The sequence below is a fragment of the Amblyomma maculatum genome, chromosome 3, assembly GCF_055883805.1.
Source record: "Amblyomma maculatum isolate TAMU_Amacu chromosome 3, ASM5588380v1, whole genome shotgun sequence".
Classification (NCBI taxonomy): domain Eukaryota; kingdom Metazoa; phylum Arthropoda; class Arachnida; order Ixodida; family Ixodidae; genus Amblyomma; species Amblyomma maculatum.
In genome coordinates, this window is record NC_139346.1 from 119,131,659 (window position 1) to 119,143,277 (window position 11,619).

Below are 11,619 nucleotides of genomic sequence, written 5' to 3' on the forward strand. Positions count from 1 at the left end.
AATTTTTGTAAGGCTGGTGAACTGAAGGAGGAATTCTACCAAAATCCAAAGAAGGCGTCTCCTTCCCGTACCAAACTATTTAAGAGGGATAGCTGCTCTCTTGGAATCACATCAACATAAGACAGGAGCAAGTTTTGATGTGAAATGCAAAAATTTCACCTGATTGCATCCCCTCCCCCTCTTCCTCAGATTGTGGCTGATCCGCCACTGAAGTATAAGCTGTGTTACAGGGTGTATAGGTAGGAACCATGAGTCGCTCAGAATGAAGCCTTGCCAGAGTTTGTGCTCTCTGTGTACCAGCTGGTCCATAATCTGAAGGCTCTAATGAGTAGTAACCAAGGTATCCAATCCATGTTTTTATCTTGCAAATTGATTTATTTATGCAAGCATGTCGCAAAAAGCACAGAGATGCTTGTAAGACCAGCAATGTACGTGCCTATCTGAGCCATGAATTTGGTTTACCAGTTCCTGCCATACTTGAAATGGGGAACTAATTGTACTGAACCATGCAGACAAAAAAAAATACAGACTGGCACTACTCGTATAAATTTTATTCAATTCAGGACGCACTTATATAAGCTGGAGTTCAAGGGGAAAGAAGGGTGGAACAGAAGAAGGGATGAACAAAGACAACCATTAAGAACGCAGATGCAAGGAATGAGCCCAGAAAAACAAAAGAAAAATATTGGTTAGTAGGTATCAGCTTCTAAAAACTTGAATTCAGAGGCAAAAAGAGATAATGAAGGCGTGCCGATACACCTACACTGCCAAACTTTTTATTGTGGAATGCCTCCAAACTAACGCGTGCCATTTTGTTCTTACTCTTTTTAAGAATCTTCGTCTCATTCGACTTCGCCTCACATCCCTTGCACTTGATTGCATGCACAACCAAATCTGCATACTTGTCCTTTATTTCTCACACATTTTGGGAATGGTCCCATTGATACAGCAGTCTGACTGGCCAACATAAAGCTTTCCACACGTTAAGGGAATAGTGTAGACCACACCAACAGAATACTTTGTAAATGGAGAGCCGGTTTATCCGACAGCCCCCCTTTCTTGAGTTGCAGATTCAGGGGCACAATTTTCCCAGCTTGTCATGAGCCGAAAAGATGACACTCACGCCATGCCGGTTGCCCACGTTCCTCGAGTTGTGTGCGGATTTGTAAGGCCCATCAAATTTTTTCATCAATTCAAGTATGCACCCACTAGCCCAAGAAGAGGTGTTAATGCAATTCCTGCCAAGATGTGGCAGTGATCAAAGCCACTATCTCAATGATAGACTGCAGCAGCACTTTCATAATGGTACTGCATGATCTTTTAAATTATTGAAGGCAATGCAAAGGGTGTTGCCTCGAGTGGAATACAGAGCCACTACTGTCAGCAGGGGCAAGTCAAGAGGTATATTACGACGACAGCATGCATGGAAATCAACTTAGGCTTCACATTCATCAAAGTGAGCCAATTAATTCTATAGCTGTAAGACAAGGAGACTCATTCTGTTGAGCCTGTGACAACTGTTTTGCATTTGAGTTTCTTGTCTGTTACCTTTTACAGTCATCATAATTGGCTTCTACCATGTGCAATCTTATTCTCATTTCAAGCAAACACAAATTTTCATGCTTTTTTGCTGGTAGATGCATAGATTCATTAATGTATAAAGTGCTGTCAGTGGAGGTGGCTTCTATTTTACACCACTAAAGAGCGTGCTGCATAAGTTCCGTATTCTTGTCAGTGCAGTTGTATTCATACTATCATTCATTTAATGCAGTGTGCAAGTACACAAAGTGCCGCTGTCAGTGTTCCTGACGACCAAAGTGGAAGCCTGCCGGACAGTGAAAGGTAGGCAGTTTCTCAACTTGTTGAAATAATGCAGTCTGTTATGTCCACTGTTAGAAATTCACCCTTAATTTTGGCAAAGAGTTGTCTGCTTATTCTATGCATGGGAAGTCGTGATTTATCTAGTCAGTGAAATTAGAAAATTTATGAATTACTGAGTGAGGGACAGAAACAATGAGTCCAGCTGTAGCAGTCTTCTGCGTGTATCATCCGTACTTGATTTGTTCGAGTCATCTTTAAAGCTTACGTCGCAAATTTTATAGCATGGCCAGCATGAGAAGTAACTGCAGCATATTGTTACGAGTGAAAATCACAGAGTAGTACGTGTAACACTAGTCCAGGCTCGATGGGCACCGCTTAACTCTACCCACTCTGTGTCATCTTCGTCAGCCAACCAAGAGACTTCATCTTTCACTTGCTGAATGTCAGCATGGTATGCCATGTTGACGTTACCCCTTCCGTAAAAGTACAGTTCCGGTGCGTTCTTCATGGACGAAGCAGAGCATGAATGATACGTCTTGAGGTGTGTCACGTGCGCTATGTCCGAGGCTAGTGGTACATAAAACTTCTCATTTAGAGAGGTGATTTCGTATATGATGTCGATGACAGCGCAAGATAAGGTAAGGGCAGTTGTGTAGCATGGGAGAAGTTTTTCACACAAGCCCACTCAGTGGGATCGGAGCAACAGCAGAATGAGAGAGCCGGAAGCGTAGTACATATCGCGGTGGCGACTTTTGTAACGGGATTCCTGGGAGCCTTGGGAGGCAAAGAGCCTGTCGCGAGCAATCTGGCGAGCTTCATTAGCGTGGGCAATGGCATCAAGAGCGTAAGTGCTGGTGGTGGCGTCAGTACCGGGTAATGATGTATTGAAGGGGAGTAAAGGGTGTCGGCGAAAGAGCAGGTAAGAGGGAGAGTAGCCAGCGGCATAAGGATGAGAAGAGTTGTAGGCAAATGTTACAAATGGTAGCATAATGTCAATGGCAGTGATTAATGGTAATGTGGGGAAAAACCGGTAAAGACACGACGCATGCGTCAATGTCACAATCCGTAGAGCTAGGAGGATCGGCAGGGTGGCAGGACAAGCAGTCTGCATCTTGGTGAAGCCGACCAGACTTGTAAACGACAAGAAAGGTGCATTCTTGCAGCTGTAACGCCCAGCGCTCCAAACGGCCAGTGGGGTCTTTGACTGAAGAAAGCTAGCACAAGGCATGGTGGTCTGTGATGACAGTAGGGTCGCCCAAACAAATTAGAGTAGAATTTCGTAATAGCCCAAACAAGTGCCAGGCAATGCCCTCTACACAACAAGTGCCCTCTAGAGTAATTTTGTTCACTGTAGATAATAGGCAGCTGGCATATACGCAATCACTCTTGTGCGGCCGTGGCGTTGCTGAGCAAAGATAGCTCCAATGCTGTGGCCACTTGTGTCAGTGTGAGTTTGGTAGGGGCGGAACGGTTAAAATGGGCCAAGACGGGTGGATTGTTGAGAGCAGCAATATAAGCTCGGAGAATGCTGCAGCTTGGTCCGGGCCCTAAGAGAAAGGTGCATCTTTTTTCAGCGGGGTGGTGAGAGGGCAAGCAAGTGCTGCGAAGTTCTGGACGAAGCGTGAAAAATAAGAACACAAGCTGATAAAACTTCGAACGTCACTAGATGAATGTGGCATAGGAAAAGTATGCATAGCGCGAATCGTATCAGGGTCAGGCTGAACAGAGGCAGGGTTAACCAAGTGGGAGCTGCATCGGCTAGTTTTCTGAGAAGCGGCCGGCATGGACGGTGAAGAATTGTAGTAAGGAAGAGGAGAGCGGGAACGTCAGGCTTGCGGGGAAAGCAACTGGCTGGAAACATGACCAGTTGGAGCAAGATCAGCGAGGGGGGGGGGGGGGGGGTCGGGTTGAGGCGAGGAACGGTGCAGTGCAAAGACTCCACTGAGGTTGACATAGTAGAATGGGCGGGACAACATACCAGCGGTTGCAGCAGTGATGGATATGGCCAACATGGGAACAATTGAAGCAGATGGGGTGATCATCAGGGGTATGCCAGTTAACAATATTTTCATATAACCTTTGCACTTATGCAAGAATTTAATTGAACGCTTTCATTTTCATATCCACAATCACTTAATATGGCTCCCACATTGGCAGCTATCTCAGCTGTTTCCATGTTAACACCCTGTTCACAGCATGTTTGTTTTAACACAGGTGACCTCTTGCACAGCTCCACACTGCCTGCAATCACTATTGCTTAAATTTCCAGGAAAACATAAATATTGACTTGATAATTTTTGCTGGAATCCACTTTAAAATTAACTGATGGTGCACATTTGGAACAGTCCAAAGTCATGTGAGTTGAGTCTTGACTGCCTTTCGTAATGATCACAGCATTGTTTATATGACCTTTTCTGTCATTGCAGATTGCCAGTGGTGTCATACCACACTGTGCCACTTCAGAAAACGCATGATTATTTAGAGTTCAAGCTGCCCAGCTTTGAACCTTACGAGTCAGTGCTCCAGAGAAGAACTCCTATCAGCCCACAGCTGCGACGATTCATAGTCACCAAGCTGTTCCAGCAGTGCTTTGGAATTGCATGGTATATACTGACCTCATATTCTAATTTGCTTCAGAACATGCTTTGAGACATATTCAAGTTTAGCCATAGTTAATCTCCCAACTTATTAGGTAACACTGCCTTATTTTAGAATACATACTGGATGGGGCATTGTGTTCATGTATGTTTACCAAGGAGAGAGTGAGACAAAGCTGCTCATGCAAGCCATGCGCACATTTAAGTGAAATATTTGTTGGGTGATTTTGAAGCAAGGAAAGGCATTTTTGCCCTTCAGAGGTAAAACTTCAAAGAAACTAAAAAAAATGCTGCAATTATAGATAATGAGCTTACTTGCAGTGTTCTCTTTTAGTTTAGCATATATTTTAGTTTTCTACTTTGAAGGCACTTTTATGCTTAATTGTCACTGTTTCGAATTGCTGTTTCATTTCGTTGTAGGTACCCCTCTCGGAATCTGTATCGGGTGGCGGCAGAGCGCCTCGTCGCAAAATACCCACATCTCATTGATAGAATTGAGTGTGGAAGTGGCCTGGTGAGCACTCTGACCTTCAACTTTTGTGTTGCTGATGCAGAGTCCTGTTATTCCAAAACTGATTCTTGATTATAGACTAAGAGATTGACACCTTCAAACAGAAAAATTTAATTGCAGCATGCAATGCTAACCTGCTCTACCTTTTATTTATGGTAAAACAAGTTCATTTGTGGGCTTTAACACCCCAAAGCGACTCAGACAATGAGAGATGCCAAGTAAAAGAAGTGAATGGCAAATTAATCTTATGGCAAGTGCAAGAAGAAAATTTTGGGTGCTTCCTCTTCTGATATGCTTAACTACCTCATAACTATCTCCATTTTATTATCTAGTTATTTTTGCACCTATACTATCTTCACAGGATTCCTGGGTTCAGGCACTGCGAAACAAGTTCAAAAATACACGCAAACAAGCAGAAACTGTGTCAGAAGAAATGGAACTTATTAAAAAGAAAAGTCGCCACACATCGCAGAAAGATGGAGAACGCAGCAGACCAGTCATGCCAAACAAAAAGCTATGTCGCCTGTCTGTAAGTCTATTCCAGTTTTCTCATTTCTGATTTGTGTTAGCTTTTTCATGTTACTATAGGTAAATCATTCTGGCAATGAATATGCATTACCTCATGATTTTTGGCTATAAGAGCTCATTAGCCAAGAAACTGTACTAACTGCACTTGAGGTCCTGAGTTTGACTTGTGGCTAGTGTTGCTAATTTAGCAGAAAATATAATGACACATCAAGGCAGTTTTATTTAAGCACACCATGAAAGGACCAGTTCCTGGACTAAAGCAATTTTTTTATTTTTGTAACCTATACCATGTGCACCTTTAATAAATCTCGGCATGCAATATTTATGAAATTTGCTGTTTCTACAAGAAACACGGGCGCTGATTTCGCCATTAACATAGCACTGCCTCTAGCAAAATATTGTAAATATTCATACTTTGTTCTGCAATCAAAATTTCACATTCCTGGTTGGCAAATGTGAATTCTAAAAATGTGCTCAGGAATTTCTGGTACAGTAGAACCAGAAACCAGTGGCACAGTAGGACTGTACATTTGTCCCTTTAAGTAGACATATTTGATGAAAAATCAGCTACAGTAAAGTCCCTATTGCGGTGATATTCTTTTCACGAAATGACATCACCGCATGCACGCAACCTAGGATCACGAGGCAGATTTTTATTAAAAAAAAAAATAAAACCGCCTGTTTTTTTAATGGCTTAAGTAGGCTGGGCAGCTCCGAGAAGATTTCAATTTTACATGGGCTTTGAAGCTGTGAGGCGAAGCACACATCGAGTAGTGAAAAAAAGTAAAGCTAGCTACGAATGTGAGAAGGCGGCACAGTCTGTCCAGAGTGGTTTGGTATGTAGGGCTTAACGTCCCAAAGCGACTCAGGCTATGAGAGATGCTGTGGTGGAGGACTCGGTCAAAAGGTATAAGAAAGTAAAAGTGTAGCGAGAAGTAGGGAAAGGAAAAAACAGCTGAATGTTCCCAGCATGTGCAGTGCGAAGCATGAGGGCGCTCAACTGTTGTGCACACTTCTCTATTGCCTCTTAAATGACAGAAAGTCTTTGCCCAAGTCTTTTTTGCGCTGATTTTTCTGAAAAATATGAACCAACACGCCCAACTCGCTGCATATTAAACAGTGGAAATTGGTGCCATGTTCTTGCAAGCATTGGTTTTCACACAAAATGAAATTCAGTTGTATTTGTAGCCACATTGTAGTGATGCTAAAGAGGTACTTCCACACGATGTAAGCGAAAAAATCTTATAAATAAAAAAAATGCACAAAAATATGGTAAGAAGGATGGAAGGTACTTTTGAGTGTTCTTTTTTTTTCCATAAAGCAAGAAGATTTGTTTAGTAAGTAGTCATTTAATTACTACACAGCATCTTTAGGGCCATATCATCACCAACAACTATAGTAAAGATCCCGATGTAAGGATTGTTGCCAGTTCGAGTGGCTATATTAGGGCGGTGCTTAAATATATTCGCAATAAAAAATGCAATCCAACTGGTTCTAAGAAGTACTAAGAAGCCCGTTTTTGTCAGGGACTCAGCTATAGCCTTTTATTATACCTGATAATTAATAAAAGGATGATTTTGGGCAATAACGAAGCTTAACCTGAACTGCACTAGATATGATGTGTCAGCTTTTGACAACATTGTCAAACCTCTTGAAGCATTCTGAATATCTGCTAGTTTCTTTGAAAAGAGAAAAGTACTGGCAGACTCACTCCTTAGTCATAGCAATGCCCGTGTGGTGCAGGAGCACTATCTGTACTTTTAAATGAAAAATAAAAATAAAATAGTGCTGAGGTCCAGCAGGGGATGGTACGGTCCGCACCGGGTGCAGCGCCCAGGGGGGGTGCAGCTGGGCAGTGAGAGGGAGGAAGGGGCGGGGGGGCGAAATGAATTATTGTGTAAAGACGCGAAAAGGCGCGCATTGGTGTTGCTGAATCACTGATTGGCAAGTGTGATCTTCTCGTGGAATGAATTATTCTGTTGTGAGAATGCTTGACACATTCCTAAGTTTATGCCAGAGACTCCACGCCATTTTAACATTGCACCGGGCCTGTGTACAGGTGTGGCCATAATACTACGGAGCACGCTTCTTGTGTTTGAAATTTTCTCATTCCTTCTTTGGAGAAGATATAGTGGTTACTCATGCCCACATGTGTGCGCACCAGTAGCTTGTGCTTACATGTATGTAAGGTACTTCTTAATATTGGCTGGGTTACGTGTGACAAATATCTTACTTCCGAGGTTTGCTCCGTACATATTATTATGGCCGAGACTGTATGTGTGTGTATGCCCCGTAAACACCAGCATTAACCCAATACCCATTGGAAACCCCTGCGCGCCGGAGCGTTAGACGACGGCCGCCGGCAGCCGCGCCGCCGCATCGCCTATTTTGGTGTATGTGCAGTGCACTCTTTTCCCAAGAGAGGACCGCCGGCTGTATCTCTCCAGCACTTTTTGTCTTGTTCATTTATATCCTGTGCTTTTCTCACTTCTCGGCCTAGTTGCACATTTGCCTCACACTTTAAAAACGCCGAAAGGCACGAAGTGCATGGAATGCTTATGCAATGCATAGTTCAGGAGGCCCCTTTGTTCTTATGATCTCATACGTACTGGGCAATCACCTGTCTTAAGCCGCTTGCTCAGTGAATGTCCTTACAACTTACACGTGCTAGTGTTTCTGCCTTTTATGGAAATATATGCTTTTGATGTGATGTTTTCTTGAATTATCAGTCATGGGGCACGATCGCTGCATATGAGTGTTGAAAAGAAAAAAATGCCAATTCACTCGCACTGATGCAGAGCGAACTTGATTTGAAAGCGAACCATGAGGACAGAGGAGGTAGAAAGTTTCAGTTTGGCGCAACGCAGGGACAGAGGGGGGGGGGGGGGGGCGCCACGCCTCTGCACCGGGTGCGGGTGACCCTAGCGACACTACTGGCAGCAAAAGAAGCAAACTTTTAACCACTTGTGAAGCCTCAGCATTCGTGAACTAAATTGGCGTGTAATTCCAATTCTTCTGACATCTATGGGCTGCTTAATTAGTGTCATTCGCTATGATTCCGTGGCGAGTTGTAATCCACTGAAGTGTAATAAATGGCCTGCTATAATAGCCTGGTGATGTAGGTAGCCTGTGTTAAGAGAAACGGGCTGGTGATTAGTTTTCTTCAATAGGTTTCACCGATACTGTAGCACTGTTTTGAAGTCGCTGAAGTTAATTCAGTGACTATAGGGCTTCATTCAGCATAGGATATAGAAGGCAGCTTCTTGAATCCCAGGAAGCTCCGCTGTCGTGGAGGATGCTTTCCGCCAGAGGTGATGGTAATATATCTTGCCTGTTGAGAGCACATAAAGGTAATAAGAGAAATTCCTGTGAAGTTGAGCCATTGATGAAGACATGTGGATGTCTTCAGAGCAAGTATTTTTAGGCTGAGAAAGTCAGCGCAGCTTGTAGTAGCACTGCATGTGGCATGCAAGTCTTAATTCATATTTATACTTCTAGTGGTATAAAAGGCTTTTTCTGATGCAGCAGTCCTTCATGCAAATATTTTCATGTAGGCAGCCATTTCTTTGGCTGAGTGAAATTATAGGAAGGTGCAGCAGTAGTTTTCGATTTACTTATAACTTCTGTCTGCATCCAAGATTGCCAAACACTGCAAGTACGGCATGGTGAAAAGCTCTCAAAAGTGGTGAAGAAGGACAGCTGACGTGATGCGACCAGCATGATGGTTCACTTGAAGTTATGAGATGAGGGTGATGACATTACCAGTTGCAGACCTATTTTGGCACACTCATTTCTTAGGAGTGCTAATTTCTGTTCTCAAGGAGTCTTGTGATGCATTTTTAGATCATTCACTCTAAAAACCTTATACAACTCAGTAGAGCGATTTACCATGAAAATGTGTATAAGCTCGTTAGCTGCTTTCCGGCACACTTTTCATTAGCTTCTGCTCCACAGGTGCCTTACCAGTCGTCAAGATATATACGGAAGTGAGAGCTACAGGTAGCTTTGTGATAACCTCATAGCTTGCTTTGCCATGGCCTGTATATGCATGTACTTCTTTGACCAAGAGATAGCGAGGTCAGTTCTATCTTGAAGGGCAGATCCAAGGCAGGCATTGTCACCTGTGTCACCTGTGGGAGTCCTGGTTGGCCATCTGCTCAGAATGTTGATGGTCATGAACTCACTGACAGTAGTCTGCAGTGTTCCTAGAAAGCTTCATTTCATGCCGAGAGCCCACACAAACACGAGCACACGGTGGTTCAACAGAAAGTGGATTTACAGAAAACAAGACTGCTGCTACCCAAAAAAACTAAATACTGGTAATCAAAATATATATCCGTTATTGCTCAATAGACTCTGATGCAAGACTGCTGTTTTTCGCTTTTTACCTTTTTGATGAAATTTTGTTTGCCATTGCAAATATGGATTTTTGATCTTATTTTTTTCCTTTATAGCAGGCTATAGTTCTTAATTGTCCTGCTCCTGTTTGCAAATCAAATCTTGGAGAGGAAATTAATGGTGGCAGAGCGTTCTCGTAGTGGAGAAAGAAAATATTATGTTCCACATGGCAGACTTATGCTTACGCAGATGAAAACGGACACTCGGTAAACTTTCCTCAAGCGTACCCATTCCAGCAGCTTGCCTAGAGGTGTAAATTTTCCAAGGAAATCGGAACATTCCAGCTGGACATGATTTCCAACTCAATAATCCAGCTAAAGATACGTGTCATTTCAACTGGAATAGCTTTTTTTAGCTGGAAAGGCATGGTTTCTAGCTGGAAAGATTGGGTACATTGTTTCAGTAATCAAGCTGTAAATGGGTCCTTTGTCTGCCTTGTTGCACTGTAGCAAAATTTCATAGCAAGTACAAGAGTGTGCTTTCTTATGCTAGGTGTTTTTTAACTAGTTAGAGGCCATTATTTTAAATCCTGCGAGAGATATGTCACTCCAGTCTGCAGTACAGGAAGGTGGATGTTGTATGTGATAAAGCTGAGTGATTAAACAATTGGTTAAAATTAAGTAATCAATCATTTTGCTTTTTCATTAAGAGAAAACATTATAATAATAAATTGAAGCCTGTCAGCATAGAAGCTGAGTCCAGCTCTGAAATTTTCTTTACCGGCAACGCATTTTGAAATATGTAAAAAAAAAAAAAATACCTTTTTTAGCTCATAAAGTTGGTTTCTGGCAATTGCACCTATTTAAAATGGTGTTGCTGTCTGTAGTATTGTTTCAGAATTCATGCTAACTGTTTCTGTAGCATAAATTAGACAAACAGCCTCGATATTTATTGTACTAAAAAGCAGAGTGATGCTGTTTTAATAAAGTGCATAGCAGACAGTGGACTTTATCAGCTAAAAAAATTTGTATGCTCAGTGTTAAATATTTCAAACCACTTCTAATAAAGCAAACTTAAAAACTGGACTCTACTTTTTATGTTGACAGCCTTCAATATCTGACATAATTTTGGCCTCTAAAGGCAAAATTTAAAAAGTTGATTAAATAATCACAGAGCTCTATCATGTACATAATATAATGCCCACCTTTCTGTGCAATTTATCTGCACAGACTGCAGGTAGGACAGTACGTAGATTGCAATCTACGTGCACAGACAAGAATTCCATAGTTATTATATACTTCCATGGCAAGTGGCTCGTCATTTTTGTAGTTTCAAGTGCAGTTGATGTATGCTCAAGTTTTGTGAAACAAAAACTGCCTTGTTCGACTAGTTGGTTATTGCTCAACTTTCATTAGAGGTGCAAAATGTACAGACATAAGGAACGTATACAGGACTGAGTGTCACTGACAATTGCTTTATTTGGAGGCAAAGTAATGCACAAATATATAGTCGTATCGTACACACAAGAAACACCATCGTGCTGCAGGTATGATGCGATATGATAATGAGCAGGTGAAATAGTTTCTGTTGGTGCTATACGGTGGCGTGGATGTGTCACTGACACACATGCTTCTCTTTCGCTACCTTCGGTATTTTTACTTGCTGATGGAATCCGTACATCAGCAAAACATGGCTCATAAAAGAGTGATTAGCAGGACCTCATATAATTGATTAAATTCGGCCCTTTTTATCTTGCTCAGAGTTTCTTTCATACTCCCTGGTTTGCTCATTCATGCAGTGCCCTGTATGTCCCATGTATGAGTG